General features: G+C 48.1%; 1 non-coding gene across 1 annotated transcript; it reads left to right on the forward strand.

Annotated features, from left to right (window-relative positions):
• The first annotated feature begins 1602 nt into the window (after positions 1-1602).
• Mir138-1 (microRNA 138-1) lies at positions 1603-1701 on the forward strand. The gene has a single exon (NR_029819.1). It is a non-coding gene; the product is annotated as a microRNA 138-1 (primary transcript).
• Positions 1702-13356: the final 11655 nt, after the last annotated feature.

Consider the following 13356-nt stretch of genomic DNA (forward strand, 5'->3'; position numbering starts at 1 on the left):
CAGTGCCTAGCCAACACCCCAAGTCCAATGGCAGCAGCATCCTTCTGCCCCTGTTCACAGAAAGCTTCATATTTAATTTTGAGCCCTTGATGGGAATCTGGGATGCAGATTCTGGCTAGAAATACCGCAGCATGGCAGCCTACACTATGCAACTCACAGTGCCCTCGCAGGAAACTGAGGTGCTTCTGAACATGGAGGCTCAGGTGGCCCTTGTGGCACAATATGGAGTACAGTGGGTGACTTATTCAAAGCGCCTCCAGACCCTTGACAGGACCTCTGTGCCAGTGCTAGGAACTTGCTAGGTTTGTGTCCTTAAAGCAGATTCTAAGATGGAAGGCAGTGATTTTTTTTTTTTGGTTGTTTTTGTTTTTTACTGGATGATAACAACTACAAAGCAGGCAGGAGCCACTGGAGCCAAAGAGCTGTTTATTTAAAGCATTTATTGACATCTGGAAATGGGAATTAAACCTCTAATGCCATTTCATGTCAGTCGGTGCTTAGTAATTTCATAAAAGTAATAAAATCCAGGCAGATACTGAAAGGAAAAACTTCCAAGGTTACTTGCTGACAGAGAGGCCAGTGGTCATGATGGCTTACTGGTGTGTGGGTGGGTGGGGTGGGGCATGTAAGTGTGTGTGTGTGTGTGTGTGTAGTTGTTCAGAAGTCAACCCTCTCCTCCTCAGCTTTTGAGGAAGGGTCTCTGATTGGCCTGAAACTCGCCAAGTAAGCTAGGCTGAGTGGTCCATCTGTCTCTACCTCTCAGTGCTGGAATTACAAACATGTACCACTATGTCTGGCTTTTTGTGAGTTCTAGGAATCTAATTTAGGTCCCTGAAGCAAGTGGCTTTCATGAGGGCTACTTGATAACTATCTCAGTTTTTTTTTTCCTTTTTTCTTTTTTTGGTTTGTTTGACAGTTTGAGTCCTCAGCAGTTAGCCTTGTCATGTATGGATGGCTCCTGAGGAATGACAAAAAGATTGACCACACACACACACATACACACTCACACATACATAAGCACATTCACACATACACTCACACATTCACATGCTCTCATACACACTCACATACACTTACACACACTCACACATTCACACACATACTCACATACCCCAACACATACACACACTCTTTCACCCATCCTGACACATTTACACACACATTTACACAAACATATACAATCACACATACACATGCACACACTCACACACTTTTACACACACACATATACATACATACACTCTCACACACATGCCCACACACACATTCACACACTCACACATACACATGCACATATTCTCTCACACTCTCTCTCTCTCTCTCTCTCTCTCACACACACACACACACACACACACACACACACGCACACACACACAGGAAAAGTCTGCTATAGGAGATGAAAGGAAGATCTGTAAGCACCCTGGTCCCACCTTACTCCTCACTGTCATCCTGTCTCCCCTCCTCCCAGCAACAGCTCTGCAGAGCCACCTTTGGATCATCAATCATCTGCCTTCCCAGGACCACCCAGCAGTGATGCACGTAGAGCAGAGGTGCAGTGATGCACGTACAGCAGAGGCGACCCCTTCTCCATACTTCAGAGACCTCTAGCATGGTGTTGTGGGACAGCTGGTGTTGTGAATCAGGCCGTTGCCAATCAGAGAACGGCTACTTCACAACACCAGGGCCACACTGCACTGCAAGCAGCGAGCAGCAAGCAACAAGCATCCAGACACCTGAGCACCAGGATGCCAGCAAGAGCACCTGCCTGTGAGGAAACCTCCCAGCCCACCCCATACCCCACCCCATTATCCCACCCTACCCCACACCACCCCTCCCCACCTCACCCCTCTCCCCACTACCCTATCCCACCCTTCCCCTCCCCACCCTACCCCACCCCTCCCCTCCCCGCCCCACCCCCACCTTACCCCACCCTACCCCACCCCTCCAGTCCTTACAGGACTCCTCCCGCTGGCTCCAGACCACTTCTGCTTACTCTCCAGCTCCTGCCCTATGGTGTAACTGAGGCTGCTGTTTATTGTAACACAAAGCTCAACTTCAGAAGAAAGCACCAACTCCAGGCAGCATTAGCTTCCCACAAAGGCAACAGAACAAACAGGTCTCCCAGGGTGAGGGAAGAAGAAGATGTTCTCAGGCCCTTAGAAAGGCTGAGCACTCTTAATTGAATGTCTCCTCAGAGGGTCTGGAAACACACGGAGACTATAGAACCAGGCCCTTTCCCCCTTTGTTTCCTTTCCTTTTATTTTTCTATTACTTTTTTTTTAAGTGTGTATATGTGTGGGTGTGAATGTGTGTGCATGTGTATGGGGGATGTAAAACCAGTTTTAATTAAACTCTAATTATTTATGTATGTGTATTGCCTATGTGAGTTTATGTGTACCATGTGTGTAGGCGCCTGAGCAGTTCTGAAGATGGGTGTCCAATCTGCTGAAACTAGAGCTGTAGGGGTTATGAAGAGCCATGTGAGTTCTGGGAACTGAACCTCTGCAAGAGGGAAAAACCATCCTTAAACCTCATAACCTGCTCCTCAGCCCCACATCTATTTACTTATTTAAGTGTCTCTGTGTATGCATGTTAGTGCTATAACACACCGGTAGTGCAATGATTCTCCATCTGGGGATCATTGACCCAGCAAATGACCCTTTCATAGGGGTTACCCTAAGACCATCAGAAAACAGAGATGTTTATGTTACGGTTCTTAACAGTAGCAAAATTACAGTTATGAAGTAGCAACAAAAATAGTTTTATGGTTGGGGTCGCCACAACATGAGGAACTGTATATTAAAGGGTTGCAGCTTTAGGAAGGTTGAGAACCACTGATGTAGAGGTCAGAGAACAACTAGCAAGAGTTAGTTCTCCCCTTCTATCCTGTGGGTCCTAGGTTTGGCCACACGCACCTTCACCTGCTGAGCCATCTCACCAACCATCCTGCTTATTTTCTTAGTAGAGTCTTAACTGAGCTGGGACCTCATGAATTCAGCTAGAGTGGCTGGTCAGCAAGCCCTGGGGATCCTCTTGACTCTGCCTCCCAGAATGTGTGCCCCCATGCCTGACTTTTAGGTGGGTGCTGGGGATCTAACTCAGGTTGTCATGCCAACAAACACTGGGCCATCTCTCCAGCTCTTTGTTTTGATATTAGCAATGGTATCTTTGTCTTGGGCAGTGGAGAAGGGAGAAGCTGGTCAAAGGGTGATGGTCTTAGATGGTGACTCCACTGTAGCCTTCATAGAGCCCCCTGTAGGGGCAGCTTGTGTTTGTGTCCCAAATGGTCCCAGATTCCCTAAGCAGCTGATTCCATCCTTTAAGAGCAATATTTCCACTGGGCACATGTGCACATGCCTGTCTGTGACAAAGACTGACCAGAGCCAAGCACGGTGATGTCGGAGGCTCCTGTAGATCATACATGTTGTTGTGTTGGCAAGTGGTTTCCTAGCCCCAGGTCATAGCCAGAGTCCCTTTAGACTTGAAGACCTAAGGTCTCCTGAACTTCAGTATTTTTGTGTCTAACAAAATTACTTGTGGCACCATTTTTCAGAGCCCAGGCAGACTCTTAAAAGCTGCATCGCATCCTTTCTGACATACTAAGGAAAAATAAAGATCCCCCTCTCTGCCTTTGTGTAGCATAAGGAGCCTAAGGCACCCTGAACCCTGTGCTGCAAACTGTTTGCATGAGGCTTGTGCTGGGGCCTCATAGGAAGTGGGGAAAACCCAGGACAAGTCCTCTGCAAACACTGCCCAGCATAAAGGTTACCCAGACAGATCCTGGGTGAGCCAGAGCCACTTATGTCTCTGTCACCTTAAAGCTGGGAAGAAGAACCTCTTGTTTCTTACAATCTCCTGTCCCTCACCCCATTCCTAAACCTCTAAGGATAGATGTGGCATTTGTACTAAATTGTGTTTGCCTTCAGACTAAAAGGAGTTCTCAAAATGATCTCCCTAGCATCTCATTAGAAAACATAAACCATAAACCTCACATCTCTGAGAATCCTGACTCAGCTTCATTGTGAGGCACCTATGGAATCCTTGGTTCCATGTCCCCTGCTGCATCAGACTCTCCATCAGGGACCATGAGGCAGGTGGTAACTATGGTCACAGTCTGTGCAGGTTCCTTCGCTGTGCCCAGCCCCACTGCATTCTCTCTAGCCCCATATTTTCTGCATGCTCATAATCATCTTCTCAAAACACACATTCAGACCACGTAAGCCCCCCATGGGGCTGAGCTACTATAAGGACCTGACCTTGCCCTCCCTGTAGAAGGCCTGGCGATGGGTATAGATCCTTCTCTCCCAATCCTCTCCCTTCCCATCCTTCTGTTCTCTTCCGAGATCCCCCTGCCCTCCCCGGTGCCCAGGCTTCAGGATACTCCCAGCCCATCCTCCCATGACTGATGCCTGATTGGTGGTTTCATAGATACTTCAGAGAGCTCTAGTTTCCCAGTTTAAGAAGAACAGGTAGTTGCCAGTCCACGAACATGGCAGGATGCATTCCCTATGCTTGGAGCCTTCATTGCTTCCGCCCTTCTGCCTTCCATGGCAGGGTTCGTCTTTGCCTGGGGGCAGGGCTTCTGCTCATTGACTGTTACAGCCTTGTCCCTGCTCACTGGCACTGAGAATAAGTCTGCTAAATGAATGGGCGAGTGTGCCCATGCTGTGAGCATCCTCCCTGAACGTCCTCCCTGAATGTCCTCCCTGAGCATCCTCCCTGAGCATCCTCCCTGAATGTCCTCCCGGCATCCCCCCTGAGCATCCCTTGCTCTTTATTGAGTCCTGCATCTTTTATTTCCTTTTGGCAGTGTTGCAGCAACAGCTACCAGTAGAGCAGATCTTCTGCCAGGTGCTGCCTTGGTTCCTCCATTTTTTCTATCGGGTGGGCTGTAGACCCACGCTAACAGAAAGTGCCACCAGGGTAACATCCATGTCATTGGTCACCAGTGTCCCTGCTGTTCAAACCTAGGCCCTGAAGTCTGTCTCCTGAGCCACCGTGTTATGATGCAGAGGAGCTTGGTCACTCCCAGGGACCCAGGAAAGCCCTCCGTATTCTCAGAACCTTCTACCCTAGTGTCTTTAACTAGGTGCCCCACCACCAACAACCACACAGTCCTTTATAACAGGTTTTAACCTTGTTTGAAGGGCTTTGGTGATGGGACATGATTTAAAACCTTGTAAAATATGGAATGAGGTCACATCCTGAGAAAATGAGGGAATCCTTTAAGGCCTAGAAGAATGTCGATTTGAATTTGGCGTGATACCAGAAAGATCTTTTGAGGTTTATATATGACCTTCAAAGGCTGAAGCTGCAAATTCTGATGAGGGCCTACTTGGAACTCGGTGTTTGGGGTGTGGAGCACAGTTCTGGGTTCTCTTCTCAGTTCACAACTCCACCAGAGCACCACTCCAAGCCACACATGTCTGCCCATCGTGTGTCTTTCATTCCAAAGTGCATTGTGACTCACTGAGAACATCAGTCCCTGCTCCAGAACATTCTAGACCCTCCACTTAGGAGGATTTGATAACACCCGTGGGAAAGAAACAAGACTGTACAGCCCTGCTTTTTGTAGCCTTCTCTTAGCAGCCTGTGCCACAGGAAGTGGTAAGGTTTGTTGTTGTTGTTGTTTTTTTTTTAATTAAATTTATTTATTCACTTTACAACCCAATATCAGCCTTTCCTCTCCTCCCTGTGCCCCTCATACAAGTCCTCCCCTATTCCACCCTCTGAGTGTCAACCCCACCCCATCCTACCCCTGTATATCAAGTTGCTATGGGACTAGGTTCATCCTCTCCCACTGAGGCCAGACAAGGCTGTCCATTTAGCAGGATCCACAGGCAGGCAGGCAGGCAGGCAGGCAGCAGGCTCAGGGAATCCCTGCTATGTTGGGGGATCTCTATGAAAACCAAGCTGCTCGTCTGATATAATGGGCCTAGGTCCAGCCTGTGCTCGCTCTTTGGTTGGTGGTTCAGTCTCTGGGAGCCTCCAAGGGTCCAGGTTAGTTGACTCTGTTGGTCTTCCTGTGGAGTCCCTGTCCTCTTAGGGTCCCTCAGTCATTTTCCCAGCTCTTCTACCAACTTCTTACTCCCGAGCTCCATCTACTGTTTGGTTGTGAGTCTCTGCATCTCTTTCCATTGGCTGCTGGGTGGCGTCTCAGAGGAGTTATGCTAGGTTCCTGTCTGCAAGCATAACAGAGTATCATTAATAGTGTTGGAGACTGATTCTTGCCCATGGGGTGGGTCTCAATTTCAGGCAACCATTGGTTGACAATACCTCCATCTCTGCTCTATCTTGGTCCCTGCACATCTTGTGGGCAGGGCACATTTGAGGTTGAAGGTTTTGTGAGTGGATTGCTGTCCTTATCCTTCCACTGGGAGTCTTGCCTGGCTGTAGGAAGTGGCCACTTCAGGATCCATATTTCCCATTCCTAGATATCTCAGCTAGAGTCGCCCCCTTAGTCCTTCTGGGACCTCTCCCCATCCCAGATCTCTGGCAAGTACTAGAAGTTGCCCTATCACCACCACCACCACCCCCAGCCGATTTCCCTTCTCTCTCCCCTGCTCTTCCTACGTATGATCTCCCCAGGAAGTGGTAAGTTTAGGCTCTCTGTATCACAACTACTGTGAGGCCTTATGTTTATAGCCCAACTCCAAAAAGCAGATTCTCTAAGAGTGGTCCACTGCTGACCACAAAAAGCTGTGGGCACAGTGGGCTTGTAGCATGCACACACGAATGCACAGACACACTCACATCCACATCCACATCCACATCCACACTCACACGCACACGCACACGCACACGCACACGCACACGCACACGCACACGCACACACACACACACACACACACACACTTCAATACCCAGTGTCTTATTCTTTCGGACTGTTCTGCTGGCCTTGGTCAGTACTTTTGGGGAAAACTGGATTCAGAAAGGAGGTTTCCTTGTAATACTGAATATCAAATAGTGTTTTTCTAATTTGTTGCTGGAACCCCCAACCTCAGCACCCCTGGGAACTTACTGGGCATGCAATTGACCAGTCATACCCCAGTTGTGCTGAGCATTGGCAAGCACTCCAGGGAGTTCCACAGCACACTGATAGGAAGAAAAAGAAAATCTGAGATACGGTAATGCATACCTGTAAAACACACACACACACACACACACACACACACACACACACACACACATTCCAAACCAAGCCGTCGGGACCATGTTGGAAAGGAGTGAGTCAAGAAAATGGTTTGAGAAGCTCCCTGGCCCACAGTCTGCAGCCATGTGAGATGCTTATGGCTTTCACTGAATACTAAGTAGCAGTTTCTGAAACTCCAGGTGCCCTGGGCTGTGGAGTCCTGACTCCTCTTATGTTCTGAACAAAGATGCTCAGGTCACGTCTGATCCCTGCCACAGGGAGGCTGCAGGTACCAATGCAAAGCCTTAGCTGTCTTCATACACGGCACACTGCAAAGGCTTCGCGCGCTCTACTCCGAGTCCGCAGCAGCCTCGTTTTAAGAAGAGGATCTTGAGACCGAGACCTCCCCGGGGGGCCGAAGTGGCTGCTTACCACTTCAGAGTCATGAACCTTCTGCCTTCTCCAATGCTTCTCTAGGCCCTGCCTTTGATTTGACCTCTCTTTCATGAACAAGTATGAAACAGAGAGGCTGGCATGTCCAGCACAGAGCACTCGTGTCTATGGTATCACAGAAAAATCGGCCTCTGGGCTGACAACCAAACACTAGGTGGTGTTGACAGTTAAATCTTGTGCCTCTCTGACCTCAGAATGAGTGTGTAATCGTCCTTGTTTACCTTGGTGGTAGTTATAGATAGCCTTTATGTTCACCTCGTGGATGACCTCATACATTCTGGATAAACCAGAGAGGCAAAGACCTTCCAGACCTAAGCCATAGCCTCTTGGTAGATACTGACCCAGGCAAGTACATTTTTCCCTAAGAAAACCACAGTAATTCAGACCGAGAGTTCTGAGCTTTTCCATCATGTGCACTGATAATCAGACCAGGAGGAAGCTGTATTCTACATCCTGTCACAATCCAGGAAACTGCACGTATTGCTAATGATGAGGGAAGAGCCTGTGGGCCTTGGAGACAGAATTGAAGTCCGAGGTGTTCACCATAATTCTGATTTTCAGTGGAAAATTAGAGGAAAAATTAAAAGTCTGACCTGCTGTTCCCTCTCTCTCCTTAACAAAAAACCCCCCGAAGCGGTGTCGCATGGCGTCTGAAATGCTATTTTTAAAGGCATTGGAATGAAAAGGCTGGGAACGGCGCTCGGTCGGTAGAGTGCTCGCTATACAAGCATGAGGAACAGAGTTTGATCCCCAGCATCCACATAAAAAAAGGTGGTCGGAGCAGCATGTCCTTGTAGTCCCAGCAGATGAGAGGCAGAGACTGGCAGACCTCTGGCACTCGCTAGGCATCCAGCAGCCAAGAGGTGGATCAGGAATGGTAAGAAACCTGCCCTGGCCATACAGCCTAGCCCTTTGTTCCCAGAACCAGAGTTTTTCACGATCTAGGACAAAGACAATGCCCTCAGGACCCTGGTGGAATTTACCATGTGCTAAACATTTGTGTCATCTCAGAACCCAGCACCCCCTGGGAAGGCGAGCAAATTCTTCCTAGCGTTTATGTGAGGACCAGGTTTAGGTCCCATAGCTGGGCTATCATGCCCCCAGAGGTGTGCTGATCAACTACCTAAAAGGCATTCTGCTCACACTCTGTAATCAGTTCCTGCCACCTATCCCCGGCTATGTAGACATGAGTAATTTCAAAGGTTCCTAACTGTCTCCAAGTTGAAACCTGGGGCTTGGGGCCAGCATGCTGAAAGTGAGAAAAAATAAAAATGAAAACAACCCCCAATCATCCCTTTTTGGAGGGAAGGTCATTTGGGCCCACAAAAGTCACCTGTGGTCTGGTCTCCTCCCACCGGACATTGAGTTTCCCGGGGCAGGATTCACTATCTACTTTGTTGCATGGGTGCACCCCAAAGGTCACACAGTAGGGCTTAGGATACAGCTGATGTCTGGTGCAAGACTGTACTGTGAACAGTCCTGGGTTCCTCTACTGTCGATGCTGGAATGCTAGATACCCAGCCTGCCAAATGTGTATAATTCTCATGGGAGACTCATAGGCTATCTGCATGTTAGCTCAGCTCAGCAGAACAGGAAGGTCTCTGGGCTCAGAACCCCATCAGTAACCTGGGCACTAAAGCCTTCAGCAGATGCCTATAGCAGTGACCCTGTGGTTGTCACAGACACACTTTGAAACTGGTTGCAACTTGCTGACCTTATTAAGGACAAGAACCAACTCATCTGCTGCCTCTCATGAGCTCCAAAGCCAGCCTGTTACACTCACATGGTACCACATCCTTTAACAGGGTGCACAGCCATCATTGCACAAGAAATACCCTCTGGATCGCAGAGCATGGGGCTTGTCTGACTCCCCCATCAGCGGGTGTGGTAGACAGTATGGTACATCTGCAGGACATCTGACTTGCCACCCATACAGTGTCCTGCTGGGTTGCTTATGTTCCTCAGTACATCAAACACAGGCAGTGCTCACAGCCCAATGGATGCCCTTTCAGCCAGCTTAAGGAAAGGCTGTCAACAAGAATATTATGTCTCTCTATGCAGGCATGGAGAAAAGTGACATGATGTGAACTAGGACCTAGAGAGAAGGTCTCAACACTGTCCTTTGCAGCCAAAGCTTGAGTAACAGCTAACCCAGCTGTTCTGTCTAAATTGTCAACTGGAGCAAGAAGCCAGGAGACAAGGAGTTAATGCAAAGATTCGGGAATGCTATACCTGGTCCCTCTGTGCCACCACCCTCTGTGATCCCGGAAGGGACAATGCCCTTCTACTTAGCACCTCCATGTTCCAAGAGAAAGAAAGGGGAGCTGGAGTCCAGCAGACTTGGAAATCCTGGGCAGAACTTCATCTCTGGACCCCAGAGCTAGAAACACTGGGGAAAGCTGAGATCTCACACTGTTGGAGATTGGTTCTCATGCTTTGATTCAATCAGGAACCTGCATGTCCAAACAGCAAGGTCCTTGTCACCAATTGGTTTTTGATCAATCAATAAAGATGCCAGCACCAATGGTTGGGCAAAGGGAAATGGGGTGGGACCCTTAGAATTGTGCGGCTCGGACTCGGGAGAGAGGAGGAGACGCTGAATCACCACCACTGGGGGAGAGAGACAGATCAGATTTAGAGCTACAGAGGGAAGATCATCCGAAATGTAAGGGTAAAGGGAAGGTTCCCTGGAAGGGCAGCCCAGAAGCAGACCAATGGGCCTCACAGAAGGTAACAGGGCAGCAAAGTTAAAAGTAGATTTAGAAGATGTTGAGCCAGGAGTTCCAGAGGGTAAAGCATACTAGCAGAGGGAGGCTCAGAACTGCCAAACCCTTGAGTAGCCAAGGCACTTCAAAAATAAACTAATGTGTGTGTGTCTTTCATTCTCAGAACCAAAGAGTTCTTGGTCAGGTGGCTAGAAGTGTGCTCCCAGATGCTACAACACGGGAGAGAAAAAAACTAAAGTAGCAAGAGAGAAGGTTCCTGGGTGCCCGCATTGCTGATAACCAGCAGCATCTGACAGAATGGGCAACAAGTTAGCAACTGTTTTGTGGGGCTTCCTACTACACGAGCAACGAATGTATATTGTCATTTAAGACATAAAAATGTAAAAATATAAGCTGGAGACGGCTCAAAGCTAAGTGCACTTGCTGGTTGTCCGTTCATTCTTAGCATCTTAGAACCATCTCAACTGTTCTTAAGTGATATGACGCCCTCTTCTGGCTTCCATGGGTACTGCATGCATGTGGTACAAATACAGACATGCAGGCACTCACTCATACAGACAAATAAAAACAAGTAAATTTTAACTGCTGGCTTGACAAGCCTCGGAGAGTGGGGGAGGAATCTAAAATCTCCATGCCTCTTCACAGCTAAGCACTGAGTTCTCCTGCCCTACTCATCTGAATCTTATACTTAACACGAATAGAACCACACTGTAGGGTGCTTTGAACTTAGACTTTTCTGGTAGTGTGGAGAATTAAAAAAAAAAAAAATCAAGATCATTAAATGTCCTTTGCTGAACTGTGCGTTGTGGCTGCACACGCCCTTGAGCAAGGTACCAAGATTTGTTTGACTGACTCCTTAGTATTAAGCATTCTGATGCTAATAAAGATAAAATGGGAGAGGTTGATCCAGGGCTTCTCCTCACAGCTCGATCTTGGATCCAGTAGCTCCCTTCTGAGAACATGGTGAAAGGAGACTTGGGGGCATACTTCCAAGAACTTCTGAAATATCAGCCAAGTTGCCTTCCTTGTGGAAGTGCCCATTCCCCACAAAGTTTTCACCTACCTGATAAATGGGTGACAGAGGACGCAGACCCAACTGTTGTCCATCAAGCCTAGCTCCTTGACTGCCCGGCTGAGGTGGGAAGGAATCGCTTGCACAGGCATGAGACAATGCTAGCCCTGGAGCATAGGCATCAGGACCCAAGGTTGGCCCCAGGTTCTCAGCATTGGAGACATCATGGACATGGGCACAGGTCTGAAAGATCTGTGATCTGTTAGGCAACCTGGGAAACGGCTCTGATTCCAGCTTCATATGATGTTGCCACTTAAGTTGTGTGATCTTTGGGCTTCTCACCACTGTTTTCTAGGACCCATAGACAGAAGAAATGGAGACTAATAATGTCTCCTGTGCCCTTCCCCTAGCCTTGAGCAGGCTGCTCAGACCTGACTTGCTACAGCAGGCTAGCCCACCTAGGGTGGAATCTTAGACCTAGGTAAAGTCTATTGTCCTGCCACACCTGCAGCTTTCCTCCAAGACGCCACTACCTCCTAAGAGGCTGAACCTGTTCTCCAGACACTATCCTGATGCAACAACCCCCTTTATAAGCTCAGACTCATAAGTAAACATTGGCCTTGATCAGAACTTTGTCTTGGCTCGTTATTTCTCTCGCAGCCTTTCCCATCCAAAACCCCATGTTTCCTTTCAGGAACCCGGGAACCCATGGCTGCAGGCAGCTACAGTCTCCTTGAAAGGAAATTAAATAAAATGAAAGGTTTAAACTAAAAAGGCCTGGGTGCAGGCCCTGCCAGCCGGGAAGTACCTGGGAGCCAAGGATCATCTCCTGATCCTTCTCCTGCCTTCTGCCATGGAGGAGTGGGAGCAGAGACGCCTTCACCTTCAGTGCAGCTCCCAGGCATTCTGCTACGGACGGAGCCCCACTGCCCATGATGGCTCTTGAAAGGTCCATCCCTCGCTTCTCTTTCTAACCCCAGACTTATGATTCTTAGAATGTTCTCTCAAATAAACTATCTTCTCAGGGTCTGCTTTGAGGGAAGACAGATGTGGAGAGTCCTGTTGGTTTGTTGTTTTTTTTTTCCATTTTGCTTTATTTCATATTTATTTGTGGGGCGTGCACAGGCCAGAGCACATTGGTGAAGGTCAGAGGACAACTTATAGAAGTCGGTTCTCTCCTTCCACCACAGGGTTCCAGGGGCTGAACTCAAGTTGACAGGCTAGGTGACAAACTCCTGTAGCAGCTGAGCTATGCCCCTGGCCTGGCCACCTGCTCCTTTTTTGTTTGTTTTGTTTTAGTAGTTGGGTTTTGTTTTTATTTAGAGCAGTTTGAGCTGACAGCAAAACTGAGTGAAAGGTGCAGACATTCACTCACAACCCTTGCCTCCACTTTTGTCAACATTCCCCACCATAGTGACACATTTATATTACTGATGAGCCCACACAGAGGCATCGTTATCACTTGAAGTCGGTAGTTCACATCAGGGTTCATCCATGTGTACTCTGTGGTATGTCCATCACTACAGTATCAGTAGTGGTCCTGCCCTTAGAGGCCTCTCCCTTACACACAGACACACACACTGTCTCTTACACACATACTTACACACACACAGTCACACATACACACAGACTTACACACTTATATATACATACACAAATACAGTCACAGTCACACACATACTTACACACACACACACACATATATACACATACACACTCCTACTCTTGCACACACATACACTTGCATACACATGTACACACTTACACACATAGTCACACACATGCACACATACTCATTCATACAGTCACATACACACATACTTACATACTCACACTCATACACATATACTCTCATACACACACTCACACATACACATACAGTCATGCATACTCACACACACATACACACATGCTCACACTCACACAGTCTCACACACATACTTATACACTCACACACATGCACACTCACATACATATACACTTACACACACACACACACACACACACATGTGGACACAGTCATACATGCACAC

This window comes from Mus musculus, chromosome 9 (assembly GCF_000001635.26).
Source record: "Mus musculus strain C57BL/6J chromosome 9, GRCm38.p6 C57BL/6J".
Taxonomy (NCBI): domain Eukaryota; kingdom Metazoa; phylum Chordata; class Mammalia; order Rodentia; family Muridae; genus Mus; species Mus musculus.